The 22,866-nt window shown below is 40.2% G+C and overlaps 1 protein-coding gene across 11 annotated transcripts in view; it reads left to right on the top strand.

Annotated features, from left to right (window-relative positions):
• lrrc4c (leucine rich repeat containing 4C) overlaps nt 1-22,866 on the top strand; it is a 1,096,970-nt gene that overhangs the window by 935,401 nt on the left and 138,703 nt on the right. Inside the window, exon 1 of one of the 11 annotated variants that reach the window (XM_062958516.1) lies at nt 20,124-20,147. The exons of the other annotated variants lie outside the window; for them this stretch is intronic. The gene's annotated coding sequence lies outside the window, so the exon portion shown is untranslated. Of the gene's footprint in view, nt 1-20,123; nt 20,148-22,866 lie in introns of those variants that run through there. 11 annotated transcript variants of the gene reach the window in all.

Below are 22,866 nucleotides of genomic sequence, written 5' to 3'. Positions count from 1 at the left end.
TTATCCTACCATTGCTTCCTTTATATTTTTAATTGATTAAGGAAAATGCCTTCTACAGAATTCTGGGGGTTTTAGTTTAAGGAGTGGCCTTTAAAATGTTCAAGCAAAGAGATCCTGGGCCTCATTAAACTACTAATCTCAGAATTTTGCAGTAGATAGCCACAGAATTTCAAATGGGATGCATACTCTTTAAGCTCTAGTGTGATGAGGTCCTAAGTTAAAACAATACCTAAATATGATTATTATGCCCTTTTCCAATCTTTTAATCAGGCACTTTGGCTGTCAAAGAGGCAAAGTCTCATGTGGCCTCTTGGCAAGACATCAAGTCTGAGATACCTTCTGGCAATATATTTTCCCTGTGCTATCAAAGCTTACTTTAATTATCTTTGTGGGTGCTGAGATTCTGTAAGAGAATAGGTATTTTTCAGCTTCACATACAATGTTTAAATCAGAGCTCCTTGCTTACAGTTCATTGTTAGTCTCAAATATGCAAGTATTGCTCTTCTGAAATCTGACTCTAATTCTGTAAAGAGAATAGGAAGCATAAGAAGGTAAGTGTTATGTAGATCAGGCCTATCTGGCCCCATGCTATATTCTTAGAGAAATAAGTTTAAAACCCCTATGAAGTTCATACTACAGTAGCAATCTTCTATGTGTATTGTCTCTGCAGACATGAACAAAGGGCTCTATTGCAAGACATTTTTTGGCATCTTGATACATTTTGAAGAATTGTTCATTTTGTGAAAAATCTTTTATTTGTACAAAAGACTACTTTCTGTAGTAAAACCTCTGGTTCTTACAAGCAAAACCTTGACACAGAAACAAACAGACAAATCAGGATTTTTTGCACAAGTAAGAATTCTGGGAGTTGAAATCAAATTGTGCAAACTCTAATGGCAATTGTCCATTTTCTCCATGTGGTGGCTCAGTGTGTCAAGACACCCTTTTCTGCTTAAAGGGGGGGGGGGGTTGAGTGAATATCCTTTGCATCAGGTTGTGTTTTCTGGGGTGTTTTCCTTTGCATTCTTTCTCCTGAGCAGTGGGATTTCAGAAGCATTCTGCACCTGAAACTGGGTGAAATAGCCCTCATGAATTACAGCCATTACCATGCTTGAAGAATTAGTCCAAACCTTTTAAAGCCATGCAAGTTACTGGCCATTTCTACATCTTGTAGAATTGAATTTGGCAATTTAAGCAAGAGTTTAACTACTGATAATGGGTCTGACCATAATTTCACATCATTTAGCTTCTCTGAATGACACCTAGCATGAGATAATAAGAAAATCTACTCCCTATCTATTTTCTCAACAACATGCACAATTTTAAAATCAATATAACTTGCAACTTGGATTGCAGGACATGGTTGAGGGATCTATAGTCACATTGTAATGGTGAGTGCTGTTACATATGTGGTAATGCTAATTTTTTAGCTAATTTATCTGATCATAATCTCCTACCAGGGAATATAGTGCTCTTAGTCTAACAATATCACACTCTGTGGGAGGCAAAGGATGACAAGTTCTCTTCCATTGGATCCTTGTGTGGGGTTCTCCTGTTATGTCTATTTCCTTCTGCTTCCCAAAGAAGGAACATGCTGTTCTTGGGAGACAGGTGATTATTACTACAAAGATGTGGGCATGCTTCATAGTTGAGAGAACTCATTGTCACATCTGGGGGCCATGCTACTTTATCACATGGTATGTGGCACGTATGGCTGTTTCAGTTGGATTATAGCTTCCATATTGTCACAGAAATTCAGAAAAAAAGTACTTGGACAGTTTCTTGTCTCTGATCATGCCAGCCAGTGTGGTTTTTGAATCTATTTATCAGTATGCTATGATAAAACATCATTCTGTGCCCCAGCACTGTTTCTGCAATGTGAAAGAGTAACCATAAGGTTCTTTTATGTGCTGTCTTTTTATACTCCTGAGTGACTCACCATTCCTATACTGCTGTCACCACAAATATGTGGCACTTATGATGTTCCTAGGTATAGATCAAAGCAAAGATATATAAAATTAAGATTTCATTTTAAACAAATGTATTTACCTTATATACCTGAAATTTTAGTCAATCAACCCCCAAAAACCTGGGTTTACATATTCAAGGGTCAGTGTGAGTACTATACCTTAGCTCCTATCAAAAAAGGAACAATCCTTTTCTTTGAATAGTGTGCATAAGGCAATAACTTAGTCTGTCCCAGGAAATCTGAAAAGAAGCACCAACCTGATCTATTCTGCTGTTGTGCTACTTATTGTCATTTCATTGCCTGCACAGCAGCAGTCAAAGGCAGCTGGCCCCCTAAATTGGCATTGGTTCTTTCCTCATTTTCCAGAATGACCCTTGACATATTAATGAGTCATATCAAAATCCATTATTATAGCCTCCAAACGTATTATCAAGTTATACATAAGGTCAACTTATACATGAATATATACAATAATATATTAATGGAAGTTTATTATTATGGCAAGACATAGATTATTTGTCCATACATTGCAATCCTAGGCTTTCCCTATCTAAGAGTACATCTACATTGTAGAATTAATGCAGTTTGATATCACTTTAACTGCCATAGCTCAGTGCTATGGAATCATTAAAGTTATAGTTTTACAAGGTCTTTAACCATGTCTGCTAAATAGTGCTTCACTAAGGTACAATTTCCGTAGCATTGAATCGAGGTAGCTAAAGTGTTGTCAAATAGCATTCATTCTGCAATTTAGATGCATCCCAGTGTTACTCATGGATAAATGCTCCAATCTACTACAGTATAGAAACATAGTTTATAGGAATTAGATATAGCATCTTCTAAGAATTATACAATTTCTTTCCTTGTAATAAGTTATATAATACAAAGCAAAATTCAACACTTCTTAGGAGTCTCTGAAATTATCCCTATTAATAGTGTTCCTAATGTTTGTACAAAGCCCCATTTGGATATACACACATAGTAAAGGTAAAGGTTTTCCCCTGACATTAAATCTAGTCATGTCCGACTCTGGGGGTTGGTGCTCATCTCCATTTCCAAGCCGAAGAGCCTGCATTGTCCATAGAGACCTCCAAGGTCTTGTGGCTGGCATGACTGCATGGAATGCTGTTACCTTCCCGCCAGAGCAGTATCTATTTATCTACTCACATTTGCATGTTTTTGAACTGCTAGGTTGGCAGAAGCTGGGGCTAACAGTGGGAGCTAGTCCTAGTTTTTTTATCTCTTTCTCTCTTGTTCTTTGACTTTCTTCTGTATACCTATATGTCAGGGTCACCAACAAGTGATTTTTTTCTACACCTGCTAAGCTTGGCTACACTGCATTTTACCTTGCCACCATTTGCCATCTTCCCAACCTAACATATCTTGGAGCTTTCTCCTTATACCTTTTTTAATTGTTTATAGACAAACTCTGAACTATCTCAGCTTTTGGATCTTACGTTCTGTGGTTGTCTTTCAGTTTGATTTTCAGATAAAAACTTACGTTGGCTAGAAAACGGTGAGCTGGCAGCCTTTCCTTGGTCTTTTTACCAAATAAAATATGGGAATGTGAAATTTATCATATATTGAGCTCAGATCTCTCTTTTCTTCTTAACTTCAAAACTTGCTTCAATGAATAGGTTGTCCTTTGTGTCCTTCAGTCTTTGTACATAGTGCATTTCCCCCATTTGTAATACAGTAGAATCTCGTTTATCCAACGTAAACGGGCCAGCAGAATGTTGGATAAGCGAATATGTTGAATAATAGGCTTGAGCGATCCATGAAAAAATTGATTCTAAACTCGTTTCAAAAGTAGGGGGCGCTAGCGTTTTGTTTCTGATGTCATTTCTGAATTTTGCCCTCAAAAATTTTCGAAATTTAATGAAAATTCGTTAGTTTCAAAAGTAATTCATTAATGGCGGACGCGCATGCGCAGTAGCAAAAAAAAAAACAGCACGAGGGGAGACTTTACAGGACTCTCCCGCCCTCATTTTTTGAGCGATCTTCTTCAAACTTGGTACAGTGGTAGAACACATTTAACACTGATAGCTCACCAACGTTTCCCTTATCCTCTGATTTTTGGCGAATTTTCATAGCTTTTATAATAAACCATTTTTTAATAATTGCAGAAATCTGTTCCTGGTTTGAAAGTCTTATTTCCTGTTTCATTGGGTTGTCTTTACTATGAAAGTCATTGTTCTACTTCAGAAACTTTGTTTTTGTAGCTGAAACTTTGTTAAATTGGTGGACCAAACCATAATATGTTACATCCATGTCGCTTGCACAAAGTTCAGACAGTGTCATAGATTTTGCCATGTTTCTATGACAGAACCAATTAGGAAATGACATTTATCACCCAGGAACAGAAATCATAGTACACCATCAAATCATTCCTGACAGATGGCCATCAGCCTCTGAATAAGGAAATTAGTTCCTGGTTTGAAATTGCTATTTCCTGTTTCATTGGCTTTTCTGGGCTGAGAGTGTGTGACTTGCCCAAGTGGTTGGCTGAGTGGGGAATCAAGCCACAATTGGAGTCCAAAATTCAAACCTCTCCTCTCCCTCCCTCCTTCTCTCTAAACTTCTCATACCTTCCAAGAATTCACATACTGTATGAAAGTTTGGTCAAGATGGTCAGAGGAGGGCAACTAAAATGATCTAGGGTCTGGAGAACTGAGAAGGCTGAGAGGAGACATGATGTATAAATATGTGAGGGGAAGTCATAGAGAGGAGGGAGCAAGCTTGTTTTCTGCTGCCCTGTAGACTAGGATGCGGAACAATGGCTTCAAACTACAGGAAAGGAGATTTCACCTGAACATTAGGAAGAACTTCCTCACTGTGAGCTGTTCAGCTGTGGAACTCTCTCCCCGGGCTGTGGTGGAAGCTCCTTCTTTGGAGGCTTTTAAGCAGAGGCTGGATGGCCATCTGTTGGGAGGGATTGGATGGTGTCTTCCTGTCTGGCAGAAGGGGTTGGGCTGGATGGCCCACGAGGTCTCTTCCAACTCTACTGTTCAATGACTCTATGATTCTAAGTGAGGACAAAAGGGGGTGGGGAATGTTAAGAGAAGAGAGGGCCTGGAACACCTGGGAATTGTAGTTTTAAAGTGGGCACAGTACTATTGGAGAAACGTTTGCTTCAGCCCAATGCTTTTATAAATGGTCAAAATTCAGAGGCTTCGTTCTCCTGCATTTTGAAAGCTATTATGATGAAATTTGCCAGAATGGAAGCAAAAATTAAGTACTCTTTGCCTATCAAGTTTCATAATGTTTGACCCATCCACTGATTTTTGGGGATTTCTGAAGCAACATTTTTTAAAAATGTTAGCAGATCGATGGCCACGCCTCCCTGTCCTTCTTCCTTCCACTTTGATTGGCTTGCTAAGGCTTCTGGGAAATGGAGTTTTTTTCTCGTAATGGTGACTTGCTTCATTTCCACTTAAAAGAATGGTCAAAATTCAGAGGCTTCGTTCTCCTGCACTATGAAAGTTATTATGATGAAATTTGCCAGAATGGAAGCAAAAAATTAAGTACTCTTTGCCTATCAAGTTTCATAATGTTTGGCTGAGAGGCATGCCAACATGGCTTCTCTCAGAGGGGCTACAGCTACATCCGAAGACATCAGAAACAAACGAAAAAAGGTACTTTTTTATTCAAATTCGTAATATTTGTAAGGCAGTGAGCAGATGGTTCAAATATCAATTCAAAAGTACTTTCGAAATGAATTTTTAACGAATTTAACGAACTAACAAAAAATTTGCTCAAGCCTATTGAATAATAAGGAAAGATTAAGGAAAAGCCTATTAAACATCAAATTAGGTTATGATTTTACAAATTAAGCACCAAAACATTATGTTATACAACAAATTTGACAGAAAAAGTAGTTCAATACACAGTAATGCTATGTAGTAATTACTGTATTTACAAATTTAGCACCAAAATATCATGATGTATTGAAAATATTGACTACAAAAATGAGTTGGATAATCCAGAATTTTGGATAAGCGAGTGTTGGATAAGTGAGACTCTACTGTATTTACAGCTGTCTTTTTGTTTTGTGCTTTCAAGTCCTTTCCAATTTGTGTAGGTTTCCTATCAGGGGTTTTCTCAGCAGGATTTGTTTAAAAGGGGGTTGCTTTTGTCTTCCACTTAGATTGTGCCATGGCGAGATAGATAGATAAATACACACACACACACACACACACACACGAGAGGTGAAAGACTATATCCTCTATTGTCACTTTATCACCCGAGGGTTTTCATTTTTCTTTTGATGTTGTTGTTGAACTTGCTGCTCTTGTTGTTAAACAACATCTGTGTACAAGGAGTACCATTAGATTAGGCTCTATTATAATGTAAATACACACAAACACACTCACAGGCAAACAAACAAAGAAGTATAGGCGGGAGAAAAAGTTTCTATGCCCAGCAATTTTGAAGAGCAGGTTCCTTTTGTTAATTAAACTAAAGCACACACTGCCCAGTGTATACATGAAAGGTGACTCCATGAACTCTCACCAATTATGTGGTTTATTGCTAAGCCCCAGAAAGCAGACTAGCCTCTTTGAATTCATTTGGTGCTGTAGCTGAACTCCTATATAAGCCAAAGCCAACCAGGAGAGCTGCAGATTAGCAAGTCTAGCATTTCAAACCATCGTAAAACATCTAGTTGCTAGAAATGAAAGGAGCAAACATAAAAAGACCGAATAAGTTCATTCACAGATAAGACTCATGTGGCTTTATCAATAAAGCATCTGCTATGTCTCATAATAAACAGATGGAAACAGAAGGTGGGAAGAATACCTACACACTTACATAGAGAAAGATTTCCCCATTTATTTGATAGCTCTGTTAAATATATTTCTTATAGTTACTATATGATGAAGTTCCATTCTTTATGCCGTTGCTGTTCCTGGGCGGCTGATAAACATTTTGCTGAGCCGAGCTCATGCCATGTGCAACATTTAAAACAAAGAGAGGGTAGCTATTGTGTATCCATCTGGCCTTATTACTGTTGATCATAATTTCTTGCTCAGTTGCGGTTTTACATTCTCCTGACTCTGTGCAACTGATTAAAGTGCACTGTAAAATATGCAATGTCTTGCTACCAAACTATTTTGTTGTTACTTTCCATTCCCCTACTGGCTCACAATATTGTTCAGGGACCTTTAACTATATTTAATACCTGGAAAAAACTCCCTCACTGATATGATCACTATGGATATTTGCTAGATGCTCAGAAAGACCTGTGTGATAAATAAATAATGCCATTTGTCAGTGTAAATCCTTCATTTAGTATTTACTTCAGTGTTTTAGAAAATTTACAGCATTTAAAACAGCAATGTTTGTTGAAGCACTGAAGAATTCTGTGCTTGCAGGCACCTTAGACACTTTGTCTTGATCCCTATTGGTAACTTGCATTCATATAGTCGTCAATTATGCAAATTAATCAAGTGTTTGGACTTTATTTGCTTGCCTAAGGCAATCAGAGAACATTCCTTATACAATCATTCTACCTGGTCTATACAATAATCCATGGTGCTCCTAGGCAAATGAGAGGACATAGCTCTTCCCCCTTGAGTCTGTACGTCTTGGTTCCTCTATATTCCTATGAAGTACCCTTGGTTCGCTTCTGACACAAGAAATAAAATATGAAGTAACTCTATTATGCTACACATATTCTCAACAGAATCTCAACATTTTTGGAGGTTTGTTAGGATGTCGTATCAGCAGTGTACTTAATCCTATGTCTCTACTGTATGAAATAACCTCCTCGCACTTTCCTTCAGAACTTCTTTGAAGGTCTGCAGTGACCAATACTATCCTTGAATGTGCCGAGTTTCCTGCTGAGATGTGTGCAGTGAAGAGTCAGATGTTGTGAAGAAAGTCAATTTCTTATCTTAAGTTTTCATATTTTTATTATCTGGCTTATAAACACTTTTTTCTTGAAAAAGTTATGTACTTTCCATTTGTTAGTGTTGAAATAATTATATAGTTATGTTCTTACCGGTAGATATGGCCTTTTAAGTTACTATATATTATTCTGTGGTGTTGCTTATGTATTTCTGTTGGTGTGTATTTCCTATGTTTTTCACAGTGTTACTTATTGACCTTATTGTTATGTGCGTTCTGATTTATGGTAACTCTAGGAAAATCCTGTCATAGAGTTCTTAGCAGAGTTTGTTCAGAAGAAGTCTGCCCATAACTTTGTCTGAGACTTGTCCAGGATCACCTAGTGGGTTTCCGTTGGCAAGCAGGGATTCAAACCTGATTTCCCAGTGTGTTAGTCTAGTACCAAAACCAATACACCACACTGGCTGTCACCTACTGCCTCCATATGTGTGTGTGTGTGTGTGTGTGTGTGTGTGTGTGTGTGTGTGTGTGTGTGTATGTACACACACACACACGTATACACCAGGTTTTTTGGTGTTTTACTTATTTCATTTGGATTGAATGGATCTAGTGTAGTTAGGACTAACAGCTAGGTTAATTCATAAAGCTTATCTTCTACACAAAAATGGGGTCATTTTTTCTATATTTAATTTAGAATCAGAAATGATTTCCTGCTTTATTTGCATTCAAAAAAGGAATGCTAATCTCTTGTAAAAATAGAGGAAAACAAAGATTGATTTTCTGATTAGTCATTTCATTATTACTAACACACACACTTAGCCTTAATATGAAGTCTTAAACACAATGTGTCCCATTGCATTAAATACTCAATAAACACATCATGCAGCCTTTCAGTGAAAACTTAAATAAATGATCACTCCGATTTTTCTAATCTACAACCTTGTAACTACAGGCTAATTGGATTAGTCTGCAATCTGCTAGCATTGTTAGTGTGCCTTTTTCACCCTAGGCAGTTTATTGGTACTTCAGAATTATCCATTTATATTTTGCACAGGAGTGCTGATTGTCAAATTAATATAGGGATAGATGAGAATTTGCCTCAGTTCACTTTTTGATTAGAACTTTCCAAATTTTACAAATTTCTTAGTGATTTGATGGGAACATTATATATATATATATATATATATATATATATATATATATATATCCCCAAGGGTTTTAAATTCTAAATACTTATAGGTATGAGCACCTATGTATTCAGCTTTGTGTGTGGTGCTGAATGAGGATTCCCATCTTCTTTTTTCTGATAGGTCTCTTATCTTTCATAACTCCAAAGCAGCAAGATACATAATGATATTTCCATTCTGGAAATAGCTATAGTTATTGGATTTGTCAGGTTCAAATTATTGTCAATTTTATTCATTTTGTTTGGTAAGAACTTTATCAAAATTCACACATTTCTTCAAAAGTCTAACGTCAGATGTATTGCAAAGGAAATGTATAGATTTGTCCATCCCTAGATTCAACAACAGATTCTGACACAATTTCTCCCCAGTAAAATTTTTTTATCGTATGTTACTTACAAATTCTGAATATTCTAACTTCTAAAATGATTTGTGTGAAATTCTTTCTACAATGAGAAATAATGAAATGATGTGTTATGAGTAGCAATTATGCCAGTGCCATGAATACTTCTTGGTATTTACTGGGTGGAAGCTCATAGATTATATTATTGTGGAAATGATCACAAGTTCCCACATAACTAGATATTTATTTATTTCCCTACTTTTTCCATTTATTTTACTGATTCAGGAGACATGTGTTTCTTTTCTCTGCTGTAGGTACAATTATTGACAAGGAGCAAGACTGTGCCTCCCACCTCTTGTTACATGATAAGCTGTGAAAGCTGGGTGTACACTGCATGAAGAAAATGCTTTATAGTATTTGAATTGGTGGTCTCCCTGCATTTGGGGAAGGTCAGATATATAGATATTTGATTTGTTCCGATATGGTGATGACTTTTCTATTCTGTTTCTGTTTTACAGAAATTTGTCTTGCCAATGGACTTGCTAATAATAGGCAATGTCAGTGTTATGAAACTGTCTCATCAGGTCTTATTGCTATATGCATTCAAGTCAATCCCAACTTTTGGAAACCCTATTCTAGGCAAGATATTTGCTTTCAAAAGAGGTTTGCTGTTTTCTTCTTCTGAAAGAGTGTGACTTACTCAAGTTGACTTCCATAGCTAAGTAGAAATTCAGTCCTTAGTTTCTTGGCATTCCAGTTACACAAACAATTTTGGCCCTGACTCTTACTCTGGGCTTTTAATGTTTCAGGGTTCTTGCCTTTTTATTTCAATGCACTGTGATCTTGAATCAGCATTCTTTACATTTCAGTTGTATATTTTAATTGTTTATAACTTTCTTCTTCGTGGCCTCTGTGCATACACATATGGGTTTACTGCTCATGTGCAGGCTCTAATGAAAAGCTTCCCAAGCTCTGATTTTCAAGTTTTGGTGATAACCCTGCCCACTCCTCTTCAAGGTTGGACCAGGTGACTTCATTGGCTGCCTCAATGTGCCATTCATCACCTTCCCTACAACCAGCTCAACCTCCACTTTAGTCCCCAGAACCAGTGGCAAAGCCTCTGTCTGATGGTGAGTTTCAGGACTCTCCTTCCTGATCAACACATACCATTGTCCGGGCACCTATCCAAACTCAAGCACCCCTAGGCCCACTGGTGCAAGCCAGTCAGAAACTCTTTCAGTTGGTGGAGACATCTCCTGAAAAGGGTCACCGAACTTCTTGCCTAGCCAAAGCAGCCCAAGGCTCAACATTGAAGCGAAGCCCTGTCTCACCATCGTCATATAGAGTCCCAGAGGTCCCTGTGGCATCAACAAAGTGACGACCCCCTTCGATCCTTCCCCAGGTGGTACACCGGCCCTGCCATTCTGAGGAGGACAGTATTGAAACCCAAGGTAGTTGAGTCTGTGCACTCTGAGTCCATACTGTCCTTTGGTCTTGACCTTTAACTGAACCTGGAGGCTTACTGTGTGGACCCGCTTTCCCCCACTGATAATGTGCTAGCCTTTTTGGGTTAGATGGTCCAAATGGCTAAGGCCCTTGGCACTGAGGTCAAACAAACCTCTAAAGCTGTCAAAAACCAAGTCTTTGAGAGGGTCCATGCCAAAGCCCCGCCAGCCACATTACTCCGTTTTCTTCCATATATACTGTTCAATGCAGATACTGATAAAAATTTAAAAACTTCTGGCTGCAAAATACCATATCTTGATGACTGCCTACTGGTCATCAGCAACTCTTCAATCCCACGTGAACTTTACTCTATCTCTCTTAGAATTGTTAGTTCTCCTGCTCAATGCTGGCAAACCTCACAAAAAACAACAAAATTTATTGGAACAATGTTTAACTCATCCATGCAAAGGGCTTTCCTTCTTCGGGAGAGGTTCAACACCTTGCAGAAACAGATTGCCGACTGTCGAGACTCAGCCCAAGCCATCCAGGTTGAGCCTGAGCCATCCAGGTCCTTCTTGGCAATATGGCATCAATGGGAGTGGTCATATCTCCCGTTCGCCTTCACCTCCGGCAGTTGCAGAGATGGTTTATCTATCACTTCAACCCTCTCCTGCACCACAACTCCTGGTTTGTTACCATACCAAGACCGATGCTTTGATCTCAGAACTGGTGGACCCAATATGACAATGTTTGCTGAGGAATCCCCTTCCATAATCCACAACCAGAGGAGACCATCACAACAGACTCCTCTATGTATGGATGGTGAGCACACACAAAAAAAACACTGTATCAATTATCTCAAACTATTGGCAATCTTCAAAACCCTCCACACATTTTCTTGACTGATCCTGAACAAGCCAGTTCAGATACTCTATTACATCAACAAGCAGGGAGGCACAGGATCCAGGAAGCTCTTCATGCTGATCCTTTGCCTCTGGGACTGGTGCATCAAACACAGGATTTATCCAGTGGCCCTCCACCTGCCAGGGACCCAAAACGGTCTCTGCAACATACACAGCAGGTCTTCGATGCCCTCCCAGAAATGGAAGCTTGACCTGGACCAGTTGCACCACCTCTTTGATCAATGGGGATGGCCTCAGATAGACTTCTTCGCCTCTGAGGCAAACACTCACCTCACACAGTACAGTACGAGATAAATGCCAGTTGAAGCACTCAAATACCTTGGAGATGCTGTTCTCCTGGAATGGATGGGAACACCATTCTGCATTTTCCCTCCAATTTCTCTCATTCTGCAAGTGCTTGAGCGCATCACACTGTTCTGAACAAAATAGTCTGGTCAAGAAAAGTCTGATATCCTACCCTTATATGTCTCTTCCAATGGTTGCTACTATCAATTCCCAACCCTCCCACATCTCCTCTCCATGGAGGACCGACAGATCCTTCACCTGGACATGGCCTCCCTTTACATCATGGCCTGGAGGATCAAAGCCTAGCTGGCTTTTCATATGGCCTCTGAGACATACTCTGAGCAGCCCACAAGCCTTCTACCTCAAAAGCTTATGCATACAAGATATCACAATTTCATCATCATCATCATCATCATCATCATCATCATCATCATCATCATCATCATCATCATCATCTAATTACTTATTAATCGCCCTCCATCCAAGATGCTCTAGGCAATTTACAAGATAAAATTGTAAAGGATAAAAATATATATACAAATATTGATAAAATTAACGTAGATCAAAAGCTCAAGTAAAGAGCCAGGTCTTGAGTGCTAGGGTAAAAGGACCTAACTCACGCATGGCTCTCATATAGGGTGGCAAGGCAGGGGCAGAAATAGAAAAAGCTCTGCATCTGGTCCTTTCCAAGTGTACTTCTCTAGGACCTGGTATATAAAGTCGCGTTGGGATGGTCGTTGCAACCTCCGATGATGGGAGAAGGAGAGATGATCCCTAAAGTTCGATGGGCCCTGGCCGTAAAGAATTTTAAAGGTCAGAACTAACAACTTATATAGACCACAGTGGCCACAATTTGTGGCCTTTCTTGGGTCCTGGAGCTCATCACTGATCATCGCATCAGTCTTGGATGTATTTGACGTCCTCCTCACCCTCTCATCAATCAAGGCCTACCTCATGGAAATTTCCTGGTCTTTCCAACGGAGAAACAACCTTTCTCTCTTCATCAGCCACCTGGTGCCGACCTTCCTCAGAGGCTACACCAAACTTCACTTTCCTGTCTACCCCCTGATGCCGGGATGGAGCCTCAAAATTGTCCTTTCCAAAATCTCCGGACCCCTTTTTGAGTCACTTGCCATGACTGATCTTTGACTATTCTCATGGAAGATAGCTTTCCTCATAGCCGTTACCCCTCTAGGCTGATGGCTCTGAGGATCGATGAGCCCTACCTCATCTTCCACCAGGACTGGGCGGTTCTCTGCACAGACATTACCTTTTTCCCTAAAGTGGTGTCTGCCTTACACACTAGCCAGGAGATCTTCTTCCCAGCCTTTTCCCAGTCCTCTACATCTCCTCTGGAGAAAAAAAAAATTGCACCTCCTGGATGTCAGAAGGGCACTGCTCTTCTATAGGGACAGAACTCAATCTCAATTGTTTGTAACCTATGCTCCAGACAAGCTAAGCCTTCATATCTCTTCCCAGAGGCTCTCCCACTGGATTGCCTTTTCATATGTCTGTATTAAGAACACTGTAATGTTTCTGCTTTTGTTTATGTGCCATTGCATATGGTGCTTATTTGTTGCACTAGGTCAATAGGCCATTTGTTACAGTTGTTTGTACTGAAAGATATTCCTTTCTAACTACAAGCATCTTCTGCTGTTGCCAGAAAGGATTATTTGTTTCCATATGGCACTTCTGCACTTACTAACCATTGCCCTAGCAGGTAATGTGTTTTTTGCACTGCAGTATTGTGCACTTTTCTATTGCTATGTGACAATAAATGTTATACTTGATTTACATACTTTCTGGTTTGAAATATGTCCCGCCTACCTATACCTCAAGTTGCTAGTCTCCATATGTGTGTACTCACAGAGACCATGAAGAAGAAGGTCAGGTTGCTCACCTGTAACTGTGTTTCTTCGAGTGGTCCTCTTTGAATTCACACAAACCCACCCGCTCTTCCCCTCTACTATGCACACCTCCTCCTTTTCACTGCTGCTTGCAGCTCAGGAACTAAGGAGTGCCTTTTAAGCCCTGGGGAGGAGTGGAAAGGGTTACTGCCAACTTGAAAATCAGAACCTTCCGTTAGTGCCTGTGCATGCACAGTAAACCCATATTTGTGAATTCAGAGGACTACTAGAAGAAATACAGTTACAGGTAAGCAACCTGTCCATATAAAAGGACAATTTCTATCTCTTAAACTGGAACTGCACTTTGGATAGCTTCCTTAAAGTTCAGACTAGATTGCAGAGCAGATGCAATGGACACCTCAAGGCAATACTTTATATTCATTCTCTTTGTCCATATAAGAATGTGACAAGCTAAATATTGCACAACACTGGTAGCCATGTTTTGTGTGCTTGTTAGGAAAATGCCCAAAGGAATTGCATCTAGTCCCTCCACAATCACTTGCTTTGGCTAAGCCATACTCCATGAGTTCTAATCATTCCTGACATGTGGCCTCTAAGATCCATTCCAAAACTGTTTTTAAAATCTAGATTAGCTGCTTTGAACTGAATTATATGGCAGCGTAGACTCATATAATCCAGTTCAAAGTGGATTATCTGCTTTGATAATCTGGATTATATGGCAGTGTAGAAGGGGCCCCAGATAAGGTCATAAGTGGGAGAAATGAAAGAAAGAGTGGAGACATAGAATGAAGCTAGGTTAAGGAGCTTTTCAGCATTTCTCCAACTCTTTCTTCAATATTTTACCCAATGGCATCTTCTAGGGTGCCTCGAGTTAATGTAGCAGAATATGTTCCTCTTGTTATCTTTATCAATTCTTGTCCTCAAATAACCAGGTACCCTACTAAAACTCCACTTTTGGTGAACAGTTACAGTGGAAAAACAAATCTCTTCAAGTCTAATTTCCCTTCGCACAGTACATGATGCAGGATCTATGGTGAGTCAGTGATGCGGCATTCTCTCTCCCTCCCTCCCTCCCTGCTCCCATGCCCCTCAATGCCTGTTAGTCAGAAACTGCATAACTACTTGAAAGCATTTGTGAAACACAGGGTCTTCCAAGAAAGCATTTTGATAGGAGCCATTGGTTCAAATAGCTCGTCTGAAACAGAGACCTGTGTCCATTCCCACATAGCACTGTGATTTGTAGATGGGGCTCAAATCAGAAACATGTTTCTCGTGTGGGCACCAAAGACAAGGAGGAAAAATGTTTCTAATCCCCAGTAAATAGGGGGACCATCCCAACGCGACCATCCCAACGCGACTTACTTTATATACTGGGCCCTAGAGAAGTGCACTTAGAAAGGACCAGACGCAGAGCTTTTTCTATTTCTGCCCCTGCCTTATGCATTCGCCTTGCTGCCCTATATGAGAGCCATGTGTGAGTTAGGGCCTTTTACCCTAGCACTCAAGACCTGGCTCTTTACTAGAGCTTTTAATCTATGTTAATTTTATCAATATTTGTATGTATGTATTTTTATCCTTTACAATTTTATCTTGTAAATCTCCTAGAGCATCTTGGATGGAGAGCGATTAATAAGTAATTAAATGATGATGATGATGATGATGATGATGATGATGATGATGATGATGATGATGATGAAATAGATGGCATCTTATTCTTCTGCTACTGGTCAAGTACAAATATGTATATTTTAAGAAAAGGATGGTAAGGTGCCCATAATCTGATGTTAAAAAATGAAGTACAAGCATCCCTTTCTTCTCTTGGGGGAACTCCCCCTCCCTCAGATATAGATTTTCCAAAAGAGAGAGAGAAAAAAAGAAATGGTGGCAGGAATGAAATCCTGCTAGAATAAATACAGACTGAGAAAGCTCTGTTTAGGTTGCTAAGCAGCAATAGCCAAAGGAACTGAAAGATGTAAAACAAAACCAGCGACTTGCAGGTTAACTGGAATCACTGTTTACTCTTTTGTAGTAGTTGTTTGTTACATCAAGCAATGCATGTGACACACCATTTTTATGCAGGAGAGTGTTCTGAAGACCAGTGATAACAGATTTGTCTTCTTGCTAAATGCTAAGAAATCGAGTTATAACGATTATAACGAGTGATTGCTGACATCCCATGCTTGTTACAATTGTATGGGATATTTGGCTCCATTGTTTTGCATCTATCCTCTGTCTAACAAAGTAGCACCCTCTCTGTTTGAATCAAGAGCCATTCATTCACATACACATTGCCCCAGAATTAGGCACAACATTTGGAGGCCAAGGATCCTTTGGCCTCTGAATGTCATTATCATAGAGTGCATCTAGTGTAGAATTAATGCAACTGGACACACTTTTAACTGTGATGGTTCAATGTTGTGGAATGCTGGAAATTGTAGTTTAGTGAGGTACAGCCATCTTTGGCAGAGAAGGGTAAAGAAATTGTGAAACTACAACTCCCATGATTCCATAGGAAGGCTGTTAAAGTGGGGTCAAACTGCATTAATTCTACAGTGTATTTGCACTCATAATTAACCTATTATATTCCAGCACTCAGATCTCCATTTATCAAAGACAGGACTGGGACACTGCCCCCATAGGAGACATTGGAGGAGACTGCCCTTGCATAGAATCATAGAATCATAGAATAGTAGAGTTGGAAGAGACCACATGGGCCATCTAGTCCAACCCCCTGCTAAGAAGCAGGAAATCGCATTCAAAGCACCCCCGACAGATGGCCATCCAGCCTCTGCTTAAAAGCCTCCAAGGAAGGAGCGTCCACCACGGCCCCGGGGAGAGAGTTCCACTGTCGAACAGCTCTCACAGTGAGGAAGTTCTTCCTGATGTTCAAGTGGAATCTCCTTTCCTGTAGTTTGAAGCCATTGTTCCGTGTCCTAGTCTGCAGGGCAGCAGAAAACAAGCTTGTTCCCTCTTCCCTATGACTTCCCTTCACGTATTTGTACATGGCTATCATATCTCCTCTCAGCCTTCTCTTCTGCAGGCTAAACATGCCCAGCTCTTTAAGCCGCTCCTCATAGGGCTTGTTCTCCAGACCCTTAATCATTTTAGTCGCCCTCCTCTGGACGCTTTCCAGCTTGTCAACATCTCCCTTCAACTGTGGTGCCCAAAATTGGACACAGTATTCCAGGTGTGGTCTGACCAAGGCAGAATAGAGGGGGAGCATAACTTCCCTGGATCTAGACGCTATTCCCCTATTGATGCAGGCCAGAATCCCATTGGCTTTTTTAGCAGCCGCATCACATTGTTGGCTCATGTTTAACTTGTTGTCCACAAGGACTCCAAGGTCTTTTTCGCACACACTGCTGTCAAGCCAGGCGTCCCCCATTCTGTATCTTTGATTTCCATTTTTTCTGCCGAAGTGAAGTATCTTGCATTTGTCCCTGTTGAACTTCATTTTGTTAGTTTTGGCCCATCTCTCTAGTCTGTCAAGATCGTTTTGAATTCTGCTCCTGTCTTCTGGAGTGTTAGCTATCCCTCCCAGTTTTGTGTCATCTGCAAACTTGATGATCGTGCCTTCTAACCCTTCGTCTAAGTCGTTAATAAAGATGTTGAACAGAACCGGGCCCAGGACGGAGCCCTGCGGCACTCCACTTGTCACTTCTTTCCATGATGAAGACGACGCATTGGTGAGCACCCTTTGGGTTCGTTCGCTTAGCCAATTACAGATCCACCTAACCGTAGTTTTGTCTAGCCCACATTTTACTAGTTTGTTTGCCAGAAGGTCGTGGGGGACTTTGTCGAAGGCCTTACTGAAATCCAGGTACGCTACATCCACAGCATTCCCTGTATCGACCCAACTCGTAACTCTATCGAAAAAAGAGATCAGATTAGTCTGGCATGACTTGTTTTTGGTAAATCCGTGTTGACTGTTAGCAATGACCGCATTTGTTTCTAAGTGTTCGCAGACCACTTCCTTAATGATCTTTTCCAGAATTTTGCCTGGTATTGATGTGAGGCTGACCGGACGGTAATTGTTTGGGTCGTTCTTTTTTCCCTTCTTGAAGATAGGGACCACATTCGCCCTCCTCCAATCTGCTGGGACTTCTCCCGTTCTCCAAGAACTCTCGAAGATAATTGCCAGTGGTTCTGAAATAACTTCCGCTAGTTCCTTCAGTACTCTTGGGTGTAGCTGATCTGGCCCTGGGGACTTGAATTCGTTTAGAGAGGCCAGGTGTTCCTGGACAACGTGTCTCCCTATTTGGGGTTGGATTTCCCCCAATCCTTCGTCCATTCCGTGTTGCTGAGGTTGAAGATGGCTTTCTTTTTCTGAGAAGACCGAGGCAAAGAAGGCATTGAGCAGTTCTGCCTTTTCCCTGTCCCCTGTCACCATCACCCCATCTTCTCCTTGCAGTGGCCCTATCGCCTCTTTTTTCTTCCTTTTTCTACCAACGTAAGCAAAAAAGCCTTTTTTATTGTTTTTTATGTCCCTGGCAAGCCTGAGCTCATTTTGCGCTTTAGCCTTGCGAACCTTTTCCCTACAGGTGTTGGCTATACGTTTGAATTCTTCTTTGGTGATTTCTCCCCTTTTCCACTTCTTGTGCATGTCACTTTTGAGCTTTAGCTCAGTTAGAAGTTCTTTGGACATCCATTCTGGCTTCTTTGCATTTGTCTTATTTTTCTTCTTTGTTGGCACTGTTTGCATTTGCGCCTTGAGTATTTCACTTTTGAAAAACTCCCATCCATCCTTAACTCCCTTGTTTTTTAATATCGGCGTCCATGGAATGCCGCTCAGTAATTCCTTCATTTTTTGGAAGTCAGCTCTCTTAAAGTCCAGAATGCGTGTTTGACTTGTCTTAGTTTCAGCATTCCTTTGTATTGCAAACTCCAGGAGCACATGGTCACTTGCCCCTAAGGATCCAACCACTTCAACTGTATTGATCAGGTCTTCCACATTTGTTAAGATTAGATCAAGAGTTGCTGATCCCCTTGTTGCCTCTTCTACCTTCTGGACCATAAAATTATCTGCAAGGCAAGTGAGGAATTTGTTGGACTTTGTACTCTTGGCTGAGTTTGTTTTCCAGCAGATATCGGGATAATTGAAATCGCCCATGACTACTATATCTCTTCTTTGTGCCTGTTTGGTCAGCTGTTGACAGAAGGCTTCATCAAGCCCTTCATCCTGACTCGGAGGTCTGTAGTAGACACCCACGACAAGATCTTTTTGAGTCCCGGTTCCCTTGATTCTTATCCAGATGCTTTCAAGCTGGTTTCCCGGATTACAGTCTTGCATTTCTTCTGCAACGTAACTGTTTTTGACATATAAAGCTACTCCCCCTCCTCTCCCCTTTGTTCTATTTCTGTGAAAGAGGTTATAGCCCTCAATGGTTAAATTCCAGTGATGGGAGTCATCCCACCAGGTTTCAGTGATGCCTATGACATCGTATGTGTGGTGCTGTGCTAGGAGTTGGAGTTCGTCTTGCTTATTTCCCATGCTCTGAGCATTAGTGTAAAGACATGTAAGCCCCTGTGACCTCCTCTCGAACTGTTTATTTGGGATTATTGTGCTCTCTGTACTTGGTCCTTGCTGTGTTTGTGCAGCCCTCCATTTAGCCTTTCGGCGGTTCCCTGTGGTTGTGGGTAATATATTGTTCGCCAGGCTGTTGTTCCCCTCCCCCAGTGGATCTAGTTTAAAGTGCGCCTGATGAGGTTCGTGAGTCTGTGTGCAAAAAGTTGTTTTCCTACTTGTGTGAGATGCACCCCATCGCTTGCCAGTAGTCCATCCTCTTGGAAGAGTAGACCATGGTCAAGGAAGCCAAAATGCTCCTCTTGACACCATTTTCTGAGCCAGTTATTGACCTGTACTATTTTTCCGGCCCTTGTAGAGCCGTGTCCTACAACAGGGAGGAGGGATGAAAAGATCACATGTACATTATACAGTTTTAGCTTTGTTCCCAGAGCTCGAAAATCATTTGTGATCTTTTGAAAAGTATGCCTAGCGGTGTCGTTGGTACCTACATGTATCAACATAAGGTGGGGAGGGTGATGGGGCTTTAGGAGCCTGCTGAGCCTCTGAGTGATATGGTGTATTTTTGCCCCCGGGAGGCAGCATGTTTCTCGAGCCATCCCATCCGGTCTGGAAATGATGGCTTCCGTTCCTCTAAGGAGGGAGTCACCTACTACCAAGACCTGTTTCCTTTGAGGATTGACATAAGTGAATATGTTGGATAATAAGGAGGGATTAAGGAAAAGCCTATTATTTTGCATCACAAAATAAGTAAATAGGTAAGTAAATAAACAAAAATTTGTTCCCTAAATATATTTTTGGCTTTACCCCCCCCCCCACCCCCATCCAAGAGTGCATTTCCATGTATTCCAAAAATATAATCCCTGGAAGACCCCGAGGGCCACAAGACTGCCTTGGGGAACTATATTTCCCACTCTTGATCTAAGCAAACAAATCTCAGTGCTGTTTCTCTCTCCCTCACCCCCACCCCCAAGATATTGATGCAATGGGCTTTTCTTTGTTTTTCTTGAATGCAATATTTTTAATTCAATCACTGTTATGGTGGAGCCATGGTTTACAAGACTGAAGTCCCCAGATTTTTAATCAGCAAGAATGAAGACATCAACTGTTAGCCCCTTAGCTTTTCCTGTTACTTCTGAGTTTAGATACAAGTCTGACACAGCAGTGAGGGATTCTTCTTTTTCTTCCCTGCCAATTGTGTATTGTCATGTGCCATTGCTATTGTTTTGGAAAATACATTAATACAACTTGATCCTAAATGGGCAGTTAAAACCCATTAACTTTCAATGATATGTGCTCATGGTGGAGATAAAAACAGAGCCTGGAAAAATATTTTTGGTTGATAGCTCTCAGAATTCCTTAGTCACTGGCCATGTTAGCTGTGAAATTCTTAGAAATGTAGCCCCCCCCCCCAACCAAAAAAAAAAACAACCCTCATCAAAGCCCAGGATAGAAACTTCTAGAACTGGTTTGATTGCTATGGATAAACATAGCTGTGTGCATTTTTAGAGTCTTCTTGAATGTATACCTGCAGGATTGTTATAATGAACATAGGCACTTCAAAATTCAAGACTACACTATAGCATATGTGAAATTGCAATAATCAATATAATTAAAGTTGGCCTTTAGATTGCTCCCTTTGAAATACAACTTTGGGAATTCTATCTTTCTAGATTCTTAAACTTACTAGAATCAACATTTTCCATCTCTTAAAATGTGTAAACCTTGCCATAACATTGAGAGACAGACAGACAGATGGATGCACATGGAGGGAGAGAAGGAAGGAAAGCACACAGCAGTATTTTTGATAGTGTTTGTATTGTTCTACCTATTGATACTGTTCAAGCTGTGAATGTTGTAATTTACATGGCCAATAGGGGAAAAAACTTTGCCAAAAATGAATACCTGCAGTCTTGGGGGCAACCCGAGATATAAAGATAAATTTTTAAAATATATTAAAGGGGCAAATACAAAAACAGTGGGCTTAGAACTATTCATTGGATGTGAAATGCAAGCTCACTTCTGGGGCAGGGGAGGGAAGAAGAACATTCCTTTGCAGATCCCACTTACATAACCTAAAGGGACAGTTTTGTGTCACAGAAGACCCTAGGCAGGTGACATTGAAAGGCAGCAGTGACATGTTGGACAAAGAAAGCTTTGAGCTTGCAGCTTCTAATATGGCCTGTTGCCTGCAAGTGTAGTTGAGGACACATTTTCAACATCAGGGTTGAATAAATATTCAGCTGCCAATCAAATTGGTTTTTGTAGTTAGAACAGGAGGCAATGCTTTCTCATTTTTTGCCTTAGGTAAAAAATGTCCTTGGTTGTCCCTGGAGAAAGGGGAAAGAAAAGATCCTGCCTAGACAGCAGAAAAAGAAATTTCAGAAGATAATGCCAGTATAAGGAGCCCTTCACCTTTTCATAGTAGCAAACTGTGAGGTAGATATTAAAATTTTATTTAAGAAGCTGAGACCCTTTGGTTCTCTTTCTCTTCTGTTCCCAAAGGGCTTGGAGTCATTACAAGTAGTCAAATCTAATTCCTTACCCAGAATGCACAATGATGCATATTGGAACATAAATGCATGCTCTGATGGGGTCAGGACTACTTGGGAAAGAAATCTTGAGGTCACAGTAGAAAGCTCACTGACATAATCAATTCAGTGAGCTGCATCAATGAAACAGACATACTTAGTTTTGAGAATTATTAGATGAGAGACTGAAAATAAAAATGACTGTATTGAAATATCCTTAATATAACTCTTAAGGCAATATTTAGAATACTGGATGCAGTTTGAGCTTCCTATTTTCTAAAAACAGTAGTATGATGTGGACAAAGTATAGAAAAAAAATGCATTTCCACCATCTGTGGCCCAAGCTACTTATTTTGAATTCAAAAATTTAAACATTCACATATGATGTCTATAACGTATGTTAGATTAAAGTAAAGGGAGAAACCTTGGAGATAGTATAACATTATGTGATCAGAGGACAAGAGAAGGAAATTACCCTTTATTATCATCATATGCTTGTGAATTGCCATCAAGAATATAATTGGGGGCTGGGGGTGGCGGCTATAGAGTACTGATGGACCTCTTGCAAGACAGGGTTTTTTTTTTTATTTCTTGCATTAGCTCTCTAGTCAATCATTCACAAAATAACTAAATATATTGTAATCTATGTATTAAGATGGAGCATATACATTTCCCACAGAGTAAATTGTAGTGGATGACTGAAACATCTACATAGTACATGACAGGGGATAGGACTATTTCTTATGTTATTGTTTATGACTTCCATTATTTGGAAAATACTGAAACATAAGTCAAGGTAACATCAGGATCTCTCAGCCCTGTGAAAGGAACTCAGGGCCGAATGCTGATTTTTGTAGCAGTTGTGCAAAGAAGAAACCAAAACCAGTGCCAGTAATAGTCCCTGAAATCTGTTTAAAGACTAGTACTAGTATGATATCTGGAGACT

This window comes from Anolis carolinensis, chromosome 1 (assembly GCF_035594765.1).
Source record: "Anolis carolinensis isolate JA03-04 chromosome 1, rAnoCar3.1.pri, whole genome shotgun sequence".
Lineage (NCBI taxonomy): Eukaryota > Metazoa > Chordata > Lepidosauria > Squamata > Dactyloidae > Anolis > Anolis carolinensis.
This window is presented reverse-complemented; position numbering and strand designations above follow the sequence as displayed.